Source organism: Choloepus didactylus, chromosome 10, assembly GCF_015220235.1.
Source record: "Choloepus didactylus isolate mChoDid1 chromosome 10, mChoDid1.pri, whole genome shotgun sequence".
Taxonomy (NCBI): domain Eukaryota; kingdom Metazoa; phylum Chordata; class Mammalia; order Pilosa; family Megalonychidae; genus Choloepus; species Choloepus didactylus.
Window position 1 is genome coordinate 71,254,937 of NC_051316.1, and position 17,719 is coordinate 71,272,655.

Consider the following 17,719-nt stretch of genomic DNA (forward strand, 5'->3'; position numbering starts at 1 on the left):
TGACTTCTTTATTCCTAATATACCTATAAACGCTATATTCTCCCAAGATGATGCTGATCTTTCTGTAGAGTGATCAACCCAATTTTACATTTTAAATAATCATTCCATGCATTACTTTTCCCAGTTCTTGACTTTCAATGGTGCTGCTCTCCTCTATTTTCCATCAGTCTTCAACATAAAGTGACAGTTATTCCAGCAGCTTCTCAAGCACAATAGGTCATAAACTGAATACATCATCTCCGTACATTCCCATTCCCCAGTAAAATTGTTCTCTTTCTTAGTTTCTCTGCTTTTGTTTCTGGTACATGGCATTTTTCTCTCATGTTTCAGGATAGAAAATTCAGAACCATTTTTGTTTCTTTTCTTGTCTTCACCTTCTTTATCAAATCTGTTATTAAGTTATAATTTTTCCTATCCATTACATCTTCAGTTTAACCATTTCTTTCCATTTCCAGCTCCATAATTTAGGGCTTCCAAATGTATTTCAAAATTACTTTTCAGTGAGCACTCTTCATGTCTTTCCCTTTGTTTCTTATACTTAAAAACACCTCCTTTTTTCTCTAAGAATATCTATATGTATTCATCCCCCAAAATTCAGCTTAATTTTATGAATTCTTCTCTGGTGATGCCCATCCACCTAAACCTCTGTTTTCTATAATTGAATCTTACACATTGGAGCATGCACTTTGACTGTTTATTGAGTCTTTATTTCATGCTGTCTTAATTTATTTCATGCTTTCTTCTCAAATAACCTGTCACCTCTTTGAGGTCAGGAACCGTACTTCATTGGAATCCTGTTGATATCTAGAAAAGCAGTAGGATATGGTATATACTTAATAAACACTTATGGATTGACCAAAGGTTTCTCAAAACAACATAGAGAGAGGCGGCAAGATGGCGGCACAGAGAGGAGTGGAAGTTAGTTAGTCCCCATGGAACAACTAATAAACAACCAGGAACAACTAGTAAATAATCTGGAATAACTGCTGGGGGATAACTGTGACTGTCCACACATCATACACCAACCTGGACTGGGAGGAATGCCCTGAGATCGCAGCATAAAATCTGTGAGTAAAAGCTGCAGAAACGTGCCAGGAATCCCCTCCCCCCATGGTAGGCTGAATGGCAAAACTCGCTGTGGTAGAAAGCAGCACTCTCTGAACAAGCGAATATACCTCAGTCCAGCTCCAACTGGGGTCTTAATTAATACATATGGACTGCTGAATACAAGCTACAAATCCCCAACAAGCAGACAGAGGCTTTTAGTGATGATTGACCTTAAAGAACCAGAAGACTCTGCTATCCTGGAAGGGGGAGCCCAGAAGACCAGGTGTTACCTCTGGCCGATGAGTGAAATTGGGGGCCTGTGGACTGCCTCTGAAAGAGGGCTTTCTGTCCCTTTTTCTCTCTCTCTACTTGAGCAGCTCAGTGGAGAAAACCTCAGACATTTTCATTTCACAGCACTTTGACCCAGACAAGGGTGGAGATAGCAGAGTCAGAGAGAGACAGAACCTATTTAAATGCTGATTATAACTCCCTAGGAGGTGTATCTTCCCTAAGAGGAAGGAGGTGGTGCCCAGCTCTACTACCAGCCTTCCAGTCAGAACCAGACCTCAGAGCCTGGGAAACAACAGCCAAAACAGAAGCTAAGGGAGCCACACTTCCTTACACCAGTCAGGAGTAACAGGCTGACGGGCGCCACCTGCTGGGCAGGTTAGGAAAAGCACAGCAGCTAGAGGCCTTACAGTGTGTGTCAGTCTTCTAAGACACACCCTCAGGGAAACATGATACTGAATATTTTCCCCTTCTGAGACCTGAGCTCATTCTGGTCTAGGAAAACATGATTGGGGTAACCAAGGAAACCAGATGCCTAGACAACAAAAAACTACAACCTACACTAAGAAAAATGAAGATATGGCTCAATCAAAGGAACAAACTTACACTTCAACTGAAATACAGGAATTGAAACAACTAAAGCTAAATCAATTCAACAAGTTTAGGGAAGATATGGCAAAAGAGATGAAGAGTATAATGAAAACACTGGGTGAACATAAGGTAGAAATTGAAAGATTGAAAAAACAACTGGCAGAATTGATGGAAATGAAAGGCACAACACAAGAGATGAAAGACATAATGAAGGGGTGGGGCAAGATGGTGGAGTGGTTTTAGTTACTCCTCCAGGGCAGTAGGTAGAAAGCCAGGAACTGCATGGACCAGACACCACAGAGCAATTTGACTTTGGGCATACTTCATACAACACTCATGAACATGTGGAACAGCTGAGATCAGCGAAATCTGTAAGTTTTCATGGCAGGGGACCCACGCCCCTCCCTGCCAAGCTCAGTCCTGTGGGAGGAGGTGCCATCAGCGCTGGGAACGAGGAGGGAGAACTGCACTTGCAGCCCTTATTGGAAACTCATTCTACTGATCCAAACTCCAAGCATAGATAGACTGAGACCAGACACCAGAGAACCCGGGAGCAGCCAGCCCGGTGGAGAGGAGATAGGGATAGCAAAAACAGCAGGGAAAACACAAAAATAAAAGTGGAGACTTTTTGGAGTTCTGGTGAACATAGAACAGGGAAGGGCAGAGCTCAGGCAGAGTCAGGCTCATATGCAAATCCAGAAGACTAGTTTCTTTGAAAAACCAGTTTCTCTGCTCCCTGGAGCATTCTTTAATCTCCCTGTTTCTTAGCATTTCAATAGCCCATTAGATCTGCAAGGAGGGCCCTTCCCCCCCCTTTTTTTTTTTTTACATCTTTTTCTTTTTTTCTAAAACAATTGCTGTAAGAAGCCCAATACTGAAAGCCTCAAAGACTTGCAATTTGGGCAAGTCAAGACAAGAGCAGAACTAAGAGGGCTCTGAGACACAAGGCAGTAAGTACAGTGGCTGAGAAAATTCACTAAATCCAACCACTTCCCAAGAAAAGGGGGGCGTTCCCTCACAGCCATCTTCCCAGTGGGCAGGGAACACTCCTGCCAGTCACCAGGTCCACAGCCCAGAGCTGCCCCAGAAAACCCAGTATGATGGGAAGTGTTTCCAACAACACATGCACACATCACAAAATCGGGCGTGGACATTAGCCTTCCCCATACCCTCAGCTGGTTGTCTCAGAGTTGGGAAGGCAGAGTAATGTGAATTAACTTGCCCCATTCAGCCATCCTTTCAGCAGACTGGGAATGTCCCTACACAGCCCTGCAGCCCAGAACCACCCTGGGGGGAAGGCGCTCACCTGTGACATAGCACAGTCATCCCTCAACAGAGGTCCTGGGGGTGCACGGCCTGGAACAGGGACTCACTCACAAGTCTCAGGGGCCACATGCCAATACGAAGGACTTGTGGGTCATCAGCAGAGACAAACTGTGGCAGGACTGAACTGAAGGATTAGACTATTGCAGCAGCTTTAAATCTCCAGAAACACCAGGGGAGATTTGATTGTTAGAGCTGCCCACCCGCCTCCCTGACCGCCCAGACACATACCCCATATACAGGGCAGGCAACACCAACTACACACGCAAGCTTGGTACACCTATTGGACCCCACAAGACTTACTCCCCCACTCACCACAGAGGCAAAGTGGGGGAGGAGACTGGCTTGAGGGGAATAGGTGGCTCACAGATGCCACCTGCTGGTTAGAGAAAGTGTACTCCATGAAGCTGTAGATCTGACAAATTACAGATAAGGGTTTTAATCAGTCTACAAATCCTAAAAGAGCCCTATCAAGTTAAGCAAATGCTAAGAGGCCAAAAACAACAGAAAATTTTAAAGCATATGAAAAAAACAGATGATATGGATAACTCAAGCCCAAGCACCCAAATCAAACGATCAGAGGAGACACAGTACTTTGAGCAATTAATCAAAGAACTAAAGATGAACAATGAGACCATGGCACAGGATATAAAGGACATGAAGAAGAGCATGGCACAGGATATAAAGGACATCAAGAAGACCCTAGAAGAGCATAAAGAAAAAATTGCAGGAGTAAATAAAAAAAAAATACAATCTTTTGGAAGTTAAAGAAACTGTTGACCAAATTAAAAAGATTCTGGATACTCATAGTACAAGACTAGAGGAAGCTGAACAACGAATCAGTGACCTGGAAGATGACAGAATGGAAAATGAAAGAACAAAAGAAAGAATGGGGGAAAAAATAAAAAAAAATCAAAACAGACCTCAGGGATATGATAGATAACATAAAATGTCCAAATATAAGACTTATTGGTGTGTTCCAGAAGGGGAAGAGATGGGTAAAGCTCTAGGAAAAGTATTCAAAGAAATTGTTGGGGAAAACTTCCTAAATCTTTTCAACACCATAAATACACAAATCATAAATGCCCAGTGAACTCCAAATAGAAGAAATCCAAATAAACCCACTCTGAGACATATTCTGATCACACTGTCAAATACTGAAGAGAAGGAGCAAGTTCTGAAAGCAGCAAGAGAAAAGCAATTCACCATACAAAGGAAACAACATCAGACTAAGTAGTGACTACTCAGCAACCACCATGGAGGCAAGAAGGCAGTGGCATGACATATTTAAAATTCTGAGAGAGAAAAATCGCCAACCAAGAATTCTTTTTCCAGCAAAGCTCTCCTTAAAATTTGAGGGAGAGCTTAAATTTTTCACAGACAAACAAATGCTGAGAGAATTTGTTAACAAGAGACCTGCCCTACTTGAGATACTAAAGGGAGCCCTACCGACAGAGAAACAAAGAAAGGAGAGAGAGAGATGGAGAAAGGTTCAGTACTAAAGAGATTCAGTATGGGTATGTTTAAGGACATTAATAGAGAGAGGGAAAAAATATATATGACAAACATAAACCAAAGGATAGGATGGCTGATTCAAGAAATGCCTTCACAGTAATAACATTGAATGTAAATGGATTAAACTCCCCAATTAAAAGATATAAATTGGCAGAATGGATAAAAAAATATGAATCGTCAATATGTTGCATACAAGAGACTCATCTTAGACACAGGGACACAAAGAAATTGAAAGTGAGAGGATGGAAAAAAATATTTCATAAAAGCTACAGCCAAAAGAAAGCAGGAGTAGCAATATTAATCTCAGATAAAATAGACTTTAAATGCAAGGATATTATGAGAGACAAAGAAGGCCACTACATACTAATAAAAGGGGCAATTCAACAAGAAGAAATAACAGTCATAAATGTTTGTGCACCCAATCAAGGTGCCACAAAATACATGAGACAAACACTGGCAAAACTAAAGGAAACAATGGATGTTTCCACAATAACTGTGGGAGACTTCAACACATCACTCTCTTCTATACATAGATCAACCAGACAGAAGACCAATAAGGAAATTGAAAATCTAAACAATCTAATAAATGAATTTGATTTAACAGACATATAGAGAACATTACATCCCAAATCACCAGGATACACATTCTTTTCTAGTGATCACAGAACTTTCTTCAGAATAGATCATATGCTGGGACATAAAACAAGCCTCAACAAATTAAAGAAAAATTGAAATTATTCAAAGCACATTCTCTGACCACAATGGAATACAATTAGAAGTCAATAACCATTAGAGACTTAGAAAAATCACAAATACCTGGAGGTTAAACAACATGGTCCTAAACAATCAGTGGGTTAAATAAGAAATAGCGAGAGAAATTGCTAAATATATAGAGACAAATGAAAATGAGAGTACATCATACCAAAACCTATGGGATGCAGCAAAAGTGGTACTGAGGGGAAAATTTATAGAACCAAATGCATATATTAAAAAGGAAGAAAGAGCCAAAATCAAAGAACTAATGGATCAACTGAAGAAGCTAGAAATTGAACAGCAAACCAATCCTAAACCAAGTAGAAGAAAAGAAATAACAAGTATTAAAGCAGAAATAAGTGACATATAGAACAAAAAAAATAGGATAAATAACATCAAAAGTTGGTTTTTTTGAGAAGATCAACAAGATTGACAAGCCCCAAGTAGACTGACAAAATCAAAAAGAGAGACGACCCATATAAACAAAATAATGAATGAGAAAGACATAATGGAGACATACAACAGTAGATCTTAAGAGGCAGAAGAATACATTCAAGACCTGGAGAACAAGACACCTAAAAGCCTATACACAAAAGAACAGAAAAGGAAAAGAATGGAAAAATAAGAGCAACATCTCAGGGAATTGAATGAGAACATGAAATGCAGGAATGTATATATCATGTGTGTCCCAGAAGGAGAAGAGAAGGGAAAAGGGGCAGAAGCAATAATAGAGGAAATAATCAATGAAAATTTCCCATCTCATATGAAAGACATAAAATTACAGATCTAAGAAGCGTAGCGTACCCCAAACAGTGTAGATCTGAATAGGCCTATGCCAAGACACTTAATAATCAGATTATCAAACGTCAAAGACAAAGAGAGAATCCTGAAAGCAGCAGGAGAAAAGCGACCTGTCACATACAAAGGAAGCTTGGTAAGACTATGTGTGAATTTCTCAGTAGAAACCATGGAGGCAAGAAGGAAGTGGTGTGATATATTTAAGATACTGAAAGAGAAAAGACCACCAACCAAGAATCCTATATCTGGCAAAACTGTCCTTCAACTATGGCAGAGAATTTAAAATATTCTCTGACAGACAGACAACGAAGAAGATACCTGCTCTACAGGAAATACTAAAGGGAGCACTATAGACAGATTGGAAGAGACAGGAGTGAGAGGTTTAGAACACAATTTTGGGTGATGGTAGCACAGCAATGTAAGTATACTTAACAAAGATGACTGTGAGTATGGTTGAAAGAGGAAGGTTAGGAGCATGTGGGACACCAGAAGGAAAGAGGAAAGATAAAGACTGGGACTGTATCACTCAGTGAAACCTAGAGTGCTCAAAAATTGTGATAAAATGTACAAATATGTTTTTACATGAGGTAGAACAAATGAATGTCAACGTTGCAAGGTTTTAAAAATAGGGTGGTATTGAGGCAAAAAATAAGGTCAATGCAAACTAGAGACTATAGTTAACAGAAACATTGCATTATGCTTCCTTTAATGTAACAAAGGCAATATACCAAAGCTAAATGCCTATAAGAGGGGGACATAAGGGAAGGGTATGAGACTCTTGGCATTGGTGATATTGTCTGATTCTTTATTCTACTTTACTTTAATTCTGTTTTTCCTTTTGTTGCTTCCTAGCTGTCATGTTTTTCTTTTTTCTTTTTCTTTTGTCTCTCTGCCTTCTTTGACTCTTCTTCCTTCTTTGTGGACAAAATGGAGATGTCCTTATATAGTGGTGATGGTGGTGAATACATAAATACGTGACTATATAGGGAACCATCGATTGTTTACTTAGGACGCAGTGTATGGTGTGTGAACAAAATCATCTTAAAAAGAAATGGGTTAATGAGGAAACCTTGAATTCTCTATATTGAGTGAAGTAAGTCAGACACATAAGGACAAATATTGCAGTCTCACTGATATGAACTGATTATAATATGTAACTCTATAGTCATGAAAAATAAGTTACCAGGATATAGAATGAAGCTAAAGAATGGGGAGCAGTTGCTTATTATGAGCAGAATGTTCAACTAGGTTGAACTTAAGTGTTTGAAAATGTACAGAGGTGATGGTAGCACATTTTGAGAATAACTGACAGTGCTGAATGGTGTGTGAATGTGGTGGAAAGGGGAAACTCAGAGTCATGTATGTCACCAGAAGGAAAGTTGGAGGTTAGAAGATGGGTATGTATAAAACAATGAATCTTGTGGTGGGCAATGTCCATGATTAACTGTACAAATATTAGAAATCTCTTTCATGAATTAGAACAAATGTATGACACTCTAACCAGAAGTCAACAATAGAGGGGCATATAGGGAAAAAAATATACCTATTGCAAACTATATACTAGTTAGTAGTATTTTAACTTTCTTTTATCAACAGTAACAAATGTACTATACCAATACTATGAGTCAGTAATCGATGATTAGGGGTATGGGAAGATTTGAGTTTCCTTTCTTTTTCTTTATTTATTTTCTGGAGTAATGAAAATGTTCTAAAAATTGAAAAAAAAATAATTGTGGTGATGGATGCACAGCTGTATGATGGTACCATGGGCAATTGATTGTATACTTCAGATTTTTGGATAATTGTATGGTATGTGAATAATCTCAATAAAATTAAAAAAAATACAAACGACCCGATTAAGAGTAGACAAAATATCTGAACATATATTTCACTAAAACAGATATATAATGGCAAAAAAAAAAAAAAAAAAAAAAAAAAAAAAAAACCATGAAAAGATGCTCCACATTATCTGTTATTAGGGAAATCCAAATTGAAACTACAATTGTATGCAGCTACACATGTATTAGAATGGCTAAAATCCAGACAGCTCACAAGAAAAATTCTGTTACGGGTGCAGAGCAATGGAACTCCCATTCATTGTTGATGATTCTAGAATGCAAACAGTATTTTTGGCAATATCTTAAAAAGTGACCCAGCAATTACATTCCTTTGTATTAACCATAGTTGTTTGTCCATGCAAAAACCTGCACACAAATGTTTGTAGGCACGTTATTCCTACTTGTTAAAAACTAGAAAAAGAACCACATACAGAAAGTAAGAAATGTAATGAAGCCTCAGCATTGGTTCCCACATTGATTCAGTATTGCATGGTAGTTAAGAACATAGATTTGGAAAAAAGTAGACCTCAGAGATTGTATCTTGCCTCTACTACTTGGCCAAGTTAGTTAAAAATTCTCTGTGTCTCCATTTTATTTTTGTAATAGCGATAGTTGTGTCAACCTCCTGCTATATATGTGGGGACTAAATGAGATAATAAAACATTTCCAACATTGTTCATTACTAATACTATAACCAATTACTTTACAAGAATATTTCATTTAATCCCTACAATACCTTTTTGAGGGAGGGATTTTATTTTCTGCATTTCACAGACAAAGAAACTAAGATTTAGAGATTAACTAATCTGCCCAAGATTATATAGCTAGTAAACAGTGGGATAAGGATTTGAAACCAGCATTTACTTCAAAATTTATGCTCCTGACCAGTAAACTTCAATGTATATAAGCATTTAACCCAGTGCCCAGCTCATATTTGTTATTCAGTAAGTGATAGTAGCCTTCATTATCATGAAGGGTGTCTTTACTTAACCTTTGAGGGACTGCTAATGAATGAAAGAACGTATGAATGAATGATTAAATTCATTCTAGTTCGTCTTTCTCTTATTATACATTCATAGCTCTATACTATTATTTTAGCAAGATTTGCCTACTACTATGTTCCTCAGTAAATGAAACAATTAGGAAGTTTCTCATTTCCATTCCTATGATCAAATCAGTAAAGCAAACATACCCTTCTCTAACATCATAACATTAAGAATAATCATTCATGACATTGAGAACGTAATTAACAGCACTAAAATATGTATTTTAATGTGATTAAAAAGGTGAGATGTTAGATTGTATGTATGGTAACAGAATAAATTTAAAAAAAAATCCATGGAACTACATTATACAAATAGTGAACCCTAAGTTATACCATGAGCTATAGTTAATAGTACAGTTATAAAAATGTGCTATCACCAATTGTAACAAAGGTTCCACACCAATGCAAGGTGTTAACAATAGGGTGGTATATGGGAATCCTGTATTTTATGCATTATTGTTCTGTGAAACCACAAATTCTCTAACAAAGGAAAAACATTCATGCCAGATTTTGCCAATATAACATCTATCTCTGTAAATTTTCTTTAGGGGCCATTTTATTATTATTATTATTATTATTAATGTACCCAATTTTTTAGTCAATTAAAATTTTTATTTAGGCTGTTTTTTTTTTCAAAAAAGGAATAATTATTCCTTATTCAGATTCGGTTTCTAAAAGGCAAATGACTTAGATTATGGCCTTCAGTTTTAGCAGTGCAGTTCACTAATGATGTGACCTCGAACAAGTTGTTTTAACTCTCCAGGTTCTGTTCTCCCCATTCCTAAAAATGAAAACAAGAAAACAAGCCTAAATATGGAATTAGAATTCTGAATAGAGACATATTTTTTAATTGCAAAAAAAGAAAGAATGTAACCCTGTGGAGACATTTTAGTTTTCAAGAATTTTAATGATTATGACTCTTTATAATCTGTCTCCACCAGCACTTTATTCCTTCTATTATTTTAACTATAAGGTTTTTCCTTATTTTCTGGGGATAGCCTACAACGATCTTGGAGGAGGAATTGCACTACTGACAAGTGATTTTACTCCCTACCTTCACCCTTCTTCTTTCAAGGGCAAAGAACAGTTTGGGATCAAGAGAATGAGAGAACAGAATGTAAGTGTTTGGCAGGACTGCCACTTGTATACAGTGTGCTGTTTGCCATATAGTTCTCCAATCTATTTCAATAAAAAAATTAATAATTCTTCAGAACCTTTTTCTTTATGAGTAATTAGTCAAACAGCACTGTGTAGGTTCTAAGGGGAAGATACTCACAGATCAATATGAATTATGATTATGATTATTTGGGTTTAGAAAGCAGCAGTATGTACTACTTATTTCTTCCACTCAGAGGGCGAAAACAGCAACACTGATGATTTACCTGAGTTGTGCTCATCTGTTTGCACTTTTACATTCAATAAAACTGTGCAGTTACTATGGAAACTGGAAGTCTTTAGGGTCTGTTTCAAAACCTGTGCTTGGCAGTTTAAGTATATAAATCCTCTACATGTTGATATGAGGCTCTAGTCCTGTGTTTTATTAATTTGTATTTTCTTTGTATCTCAGATGGTATTTTGTTTCATAAACTATGAAATCAAGGAAAAACTGGCTGAGGAAACAATTTCTCATGAGAGTCTGACCTTAGAGCCTTAGAGAAGTTGGGCTTATTTGTTTGAAAATGAAGCACAAAACTTGGCATTCCAGAGATCTTACATATGCATTGACACTAATTTCTTCTACAAACTGGGGAAAGCATTGAATCTTTTGCAGTTCAGTTTCCTAAGCTGTCCAATAATTACTCCTCTCACATGGAAGGTGGAAAACCAGACACTAGTTTCCAAAGGAGAATGAGCAGTAATGTGTGTGTTTTTTCTCCTGAAAATTAGTATATCTAAGTCTTTATGTCAATAGTGCTGTGAAACGATAAAACTATTCTGGTGCAGGTGAACTGCATCATTGCTACACAGAAAAAGACATTAGAGAATGCTCCATAAGACTTCAGGATCAATACAGTATTAATAAATTGGACTTTCTTAGTAGACACCTTTATATTTCACAGTCTCTTATAATCTTCAGTATTTTCTCTAACAAATACTGAGACCATACAGAGGAAGTGTATTCAGTGTGGGGCAGTGTGGTCTGTTTGCAAATGCATAGTTGTTAGAGTGAGGCAGTCCTGGGTTTGAAATCTTGCTATAGGATTTCCTAATTATGTCAGTTTGATATTTCTGAGCCTCTGTTATTTCATCTGTCAAATGCCAATGGGAATTGTTGTTGTTAGATTTTCTTAGATTAAATTTTAAAAGTATATATAAAATGATACTTGACTCATAGAAGACACTCAACAAATGACAACTGTTGTCAATAAATGACACATTTATTGTAATTGTAGATTTCCCTTCCTTATCTTTCTATTTTTCTTTTTTATTGTCTTTTTATTGTGAAAGTGATGCATCAAATGACCAAAAGAATATTTTAAGATAATGGAGTCTATGGGTATCAAAAGAAAATGTAAAATTGTCCACTTGCAGATAACTTGGTACAAAACAAGTTGGTTAAATAAATCATCTTTTAAGCATTAAAGTCAAAGGCCATGTCTAGATGAAAAGAAGAAACATTTTGGGGTGTCCTCACACTAGATGTATAGGCAAGCTGAGTCGATAATATATACAGTGCCCTAAGTGATTCAATTTACTGTTGATATAATTGGATTTTTAGCAGTGCTGTTCTGAAAAATTTTGCTGGTCATTCTTGTCTTTGTCAGAGAGCATAGACTGTCTTTCAGGAATGTTGACTTTTATATGTATTTTTATTTATACAAAGGATAAATAAATTGCCATTTGTTGTTAGATTATTGTGCGTCAGGATTTAATGAGGTATTATTGTGTTTATTGTCTATTGTAAATATTTATTTCAGCCTGTTTGCACAATTCTTTGAAAATGTCTGGTTTACCTATATGCTCCCAAGTTATGCATTGCATAATTAGTCATAGATGACAAATGAATTTCATTAAGATATTTCAACATGAGGTAAATTGGTTGTATGAGAAATATGATTGATTTTCTTTCCATCTGAGAAGCAGTTCAGACAACTAATCATCAAAACCATTACTAGCATGAGTTAGGTTGTTTTATATTCCTTGCCTGTATGCACCTTGCAGTTGCATAGTCAATGATGGGAGGATTGTTGTGTACCAAATGGGCTTACCAGATTGTGTAGGATGTTAGGTCCATTAACCACACTCAAGGTAAATTGGTGAAGCAACTGGTTGGTGAACATTATCTTTGCTATTATTTGAATATTATTTGGTAAAATTTGGTGAATATTATTTGGTAAGTAGAGGGACTTAGAATCTAGAAAGAGATAATTTAGAGAAAGTTATAGCTTGAGATAGATTTGATAAAGAATTAAGTTATTATACATGCTGTATGTGCCAGTTTGAATGTATTATGTCCCCCCAAATGCCATTATCTTTGATGTAATCTTGTGTGGGCAGATGTATCAGTTTTGATTAGATTGTGATTCTTTGAGTGTTTCCATGGAGATGTGCCCTACACAACTGTGGGTGATGGCTCTAATTAGATAATTTCCATGGAGGTATGGCCCCACCCATTCAGGGTGGGCCTTGATCAGTGGAGCCATATAAATGAGCTGACAAACAGAAGGAACTCAGTGCAGCTGTGAGTGACCTTTTGAAGAGGAGCTACAGCCAAGAGGGACACTTTGTAGAAAGCACAGGAGCTGCAGATGGGAGACAGTTTGAAGACGGCCATTGAAAGCAGACTCTTGCTCCGGAGAAGCTGAGAGAGGACAAATATCTCAAGTGCAACTAAGAGTGACATTTTTGAGGAACTGCAGCCTAGAGAGGAACATCCTGGGAAAAAGCCATTTTGAAACCAGAACTTTGGAGCAGACGCTGGCCACGTGCCTTCCCAGCTAACAGGTTTTCCGGACACCATTGCCATCCTCCAGTGAAGGTACCCAATTGCTGATGTGTTTGCCTTGGACACTTTATGGCCTTAGGACTGTAACTGTGTGACCAAATAAACCCCCTTTTATAAAAGCCAGTGCATCTCTGGTGTTTTGCATTCTGGCAGCATTAGCAAACTAGAACACTGTATAAAATGATGTGCATTTAACTTTGGTTTTGGAGCTTTGATTCATCATGTGTATGTATTTTAATACAGGTGTTTAGTAATGCTTTTTAAAATAAAAGATGAGAGTAAAAGGAACTCCACTTTACTCACTTTAAAGATTAATTTCAAATTATGAAGTTATGATAAAGAAAAACATTTTCATATGTGTTTTACTGTGTCATAGTGATGAAGCCTTGGCCTGAAGTTGAGGTGTTATATTTACTGCACAATTGTGGGCGGTTGTGTATATCATGGATGACACACATCATGTGAAACGTTTTTATAACTTAAAATTTTGTGAGTCTGTGGACATTTATTAATTCACTTGGGATGTAAAGAAAAATTTTATTTGGAAAGTATTGGGTAAATTCTGAGTAAAAATAAGATCTCTCTAAATACAGGGGATACAAATCTAATTTTTATAAGTGTGGTAAATTGATTGCTTTATTCTAGGAAGAAGAAAACTTATTCTACTACCTTGCTTTGGTTTTGCTATTTCATAGTCTTTACTACCTCTGACAATGTTTGAAAGAAACGGGCTAATTGTTTAGGAAACCACTTTGTGTAGTGCATGCTGAGTTCCCCAGAGAGAGGGGGAAAAGCATTCAATTATTTTGACCAGAATTACACTTTAGATAAATGTTTTATCATTTCACTGATAACTTTTGAAAGTCCCTGGTCATAAATTCATCTTCTCAAGATAGATAGAGAGAAGCAGGGAATTTATTGTATCATTGGACGTTCTCTCTCTGAACACGTGTGACTATGCTACAAGTGAAGGTCAGTACCGAGGAATATTGCTATTCAGCTCTGTTTTTCTCTTTGTTGTAATTACACTTAGTAAGAAGGTAGCAAACACCATAGTCTTGATCTTAGCCATGGTTTAAACCCACTTGTATCTTTAAGACAATAAAACCCCTGGCATTATCTAATTTTAAAGAGAAAGGTGATTCAATAGTCAGAAGTACTAAAGATATCTGTCCCCAGATCAGTTAGTCTGGAGCTATATGAAGAAGTCAACTCCATATGGAGTTCAGGCACACTTTCCCATCTGGTTAACCACCAGCTGCTTATGAAAGGGAGCGTTGTCAAGGCTGGTAGGCCTGAAATTAGCTGTGCAGCTGCATTTTGGGTTGTAGGCAAACCGTGTAACAAGATGAGCGTGTGTGAAGGCAAAGATAGCAGTTAACTCCTTTTTCAATGTTAAAAGTTCTATATTAATTTTTAAAAAGTATCTAAGCTTGTAAGAAGTGGTCTGTATCACTTTCTGAATTCCAAATTCAGAAAGTATAATCAGCAAGTGCCTAGACTTGAGCAATATTAACACAATTTTTAATTGGCTTATGCATGTTACTGAATTTTCTTTAGGTGACTCATTTTATTTTAATACATTCTTCCTTATCAGGAGAACAGGTTTTAGTTTTTAAAATTTTTTTTGTTTTGTTTATAATTCAGAGACAATAGTTTTTTCCTAAATATTTTGAAAGCTGGGTTGAGGGGGTATGTGTATGTAGATTAGTCTGTTTTAGAATGCTCTTGAAGTACTAGAAGTTGGAAGTCCTGATTTTTTTTATTTTTACATATTTTTTATTGTAGAATATAACATATATACATAGAAGTGATAACTTTCCAAATGCAATTTCACAGATAGTTAGAGAGCAAATTTCAAAGAATAATATAGGTTACAGTTTCACAGTTTCAGTTATTTCCTTATTATGAAATATAATGTATGTACAAAAAGATAATATGTTTCAAAGTATGGTTTAACAAGTAGATATATAGGAAATTCCCAAAGTTCTTATGAGTTATAGTACCATAGTTTCAGTTATCTCCTTATTGTGAAATATAACCTATATACAAAAAAGTATAGCTTTGAAATTGCCATTTAGCAAATAGCTATAGAACAAACTTCAAAGGATGCTATGGGTTACAGTTCCACCATTTCATTTCTTTCCTTCTAGCTACTCTAGTACCCTAGCAACTAAGAAAAAGAAAATTATATAAAGATTCAGTATTCATAATCCTTTGTTAAATTCCTTCTTGTCCATTGCTACCCCTTCTTCCAGTTTAATTACTTTCCTGATCTTCAGGATCCTGTTTATTTTTTGATTGCTGTCCAGTAATTTGGAGGTATTTAAAATTTATAGACCTCTTAATGATGATTACTGAGATTATCAATAATATCTCTATTTTGAAGTTTTAACATTTATTTTTGAGTCTCATTGGTAGTCTTTACCATAAATAGGAATAGAAGGCAAATTGTTATTCCATTTTTCCCAGCAGAAAATTGAATTTAGTATCTGTTGTGTTTTATATAGTGACAATTTGGTTAGGGATATTGGACCTTGTTTCTCATCCAGTGAAGCTTTAGGGGAATTAATATTTTCAGGCATTTGCCACTGAATTTCTTATATTGTTCTAGGTCTTTTGGGGGATCTTTTTATATTGAAACACTGGACAAGGTATCAGGGGAATCTTTATCCAGAGGCCCTGGGGGTAGGGCTCATTTACCTCCATTGTGACCAATAATTACTTTGTTTTGTTTTTTCCTTTAATGGGAACCAAGTAACCTATAAGCGAATTGAACTGACACTGTGATGACTTTTGAAAAAACTTTTTTCAATACAAGTACAACTTTCTGAAAAGTACAGAAATCTTTGATATACAGCTCGATGATTTAGACATTGGTGATTTTCAGTGCCTGTGGCTACTTCCTAATCAATTTTGCAATGTTCATACTGTATTAAAGTAACGTTTCAGTAAAATTTGCCATAATGAGAGTAATACATTTTAAAAATGAGAATAATTTGAGAATACATTTTGGCACAGTTTAGGTAAACATACACATGTTATGCTGGTGGTAGATACCTGAAACTATCAAACTACAACCCAGAACCCATGAATCTCGAAGACAGTTGTATAAAAATGTAGCTTATGAGGGGTGACAATGGGATTGGGAAAGCCATAAGGACCACACTCCACTTTGTCTAGTTTATGGATGGATGAGTAGAAAAATAGGGGAAGGAAACAAACAGACAAAGGTTCCCAGTGTTCTTTTTTACTTCAATTGCTCTTTTTCACTCTAATTATTATTCTTGTTATTTTTGTGTGTGTGCTAATGAAGGTGTCAGGGATTGATTTAGGTGATGAATGTACAACTATGTAATGGTACTGTAAACAATCGAAAGTACGATTTGTTTTGTATGACTGCGTGGTATGTGAATATATCTCAATAAAATGATGATAAAAAATAAAAAATAAAAATAAAAATTGTGAATACTGCTACCATAAAAAAAAATGCTATCATACATACACTTATTACTATGTGGTTAAAATATTTTGCCAAAGAATTGTTCTTTTCCAGTTGTCAGTCTTCAATGGGGATTTAATACAGACTTTGCTCTGATGGAGAAGCAAAATGTTTTTGAGCAACAAATTCTAGTATTTCTATATAAAGGACATAGCGTACTTTCCAGTAATTGATTTTAATATATTTTAACATTCTCTGGTGTGTCACGATAATTTGTTTTATCTTTACTGTTTCACTGTATTGTGTGGTGCTGCTGTTATGTTCCTATCATACGGCTGCCTCAGAAAACCCAGCACCTGAGATTCTCCTTATTTCCTTTATATATATTGCCTTGAAATTAGGTTATTCTATCTCCAAAATAAGTAACAACCTTTGGTTGTGATCACACTGTTCAAATAAACAAGTTTCCTATGCAATTAACTAATCAAGATAGTATACTTTACTACCCTGCTATTTTGTAATCCTCTAAGAAATGTATCCTTTTATTTAATCAGTTGAGAGTAAATCTTTAAAAGCAAGATCATTTATCTATTACAAGGCAGTTTAATTCCTGGAACTAGTAGAAAACAATGGATTGTTCTAAAGGTATTTTTAAAATGACCATTCCTTTCTAAATAATGTCCTTTAGGTAAATGTGGTGATAAGAGAAACTATCTGTGAGTGGCTGGTCTATCCATGCTATTACTTTTATCCAGCTCACTTGAGAAAGAATGATAACAATTCTATAGTTGGAGTTTACTAATGCTTACTAATGTCATGCATATGTGTTAACTCATTTGGTTCTCAAAACAACCCTATATGTCAGCTACTATTATTATCATCCCTATTTTGAAGATGAGAAAACTAAGGCCTAGAGAGTTTAAGTAACTTGCCCAGTGTCACTTAGTTGGTTGGCAGCAGAGCTGAGATTGAATCTAGGCAGTCTGATTCCTCAGACTGTGATGAACTTTGATATTGTTAGATGGTCATGTATGGAGAGAAAAGGACTCTCTCAGAGGCAATTTTAGTTTGTGAAAACTCATAAATTTATTATAACAAAGATCGTGTACTACTGAGCAGGGAATTGTCACGGG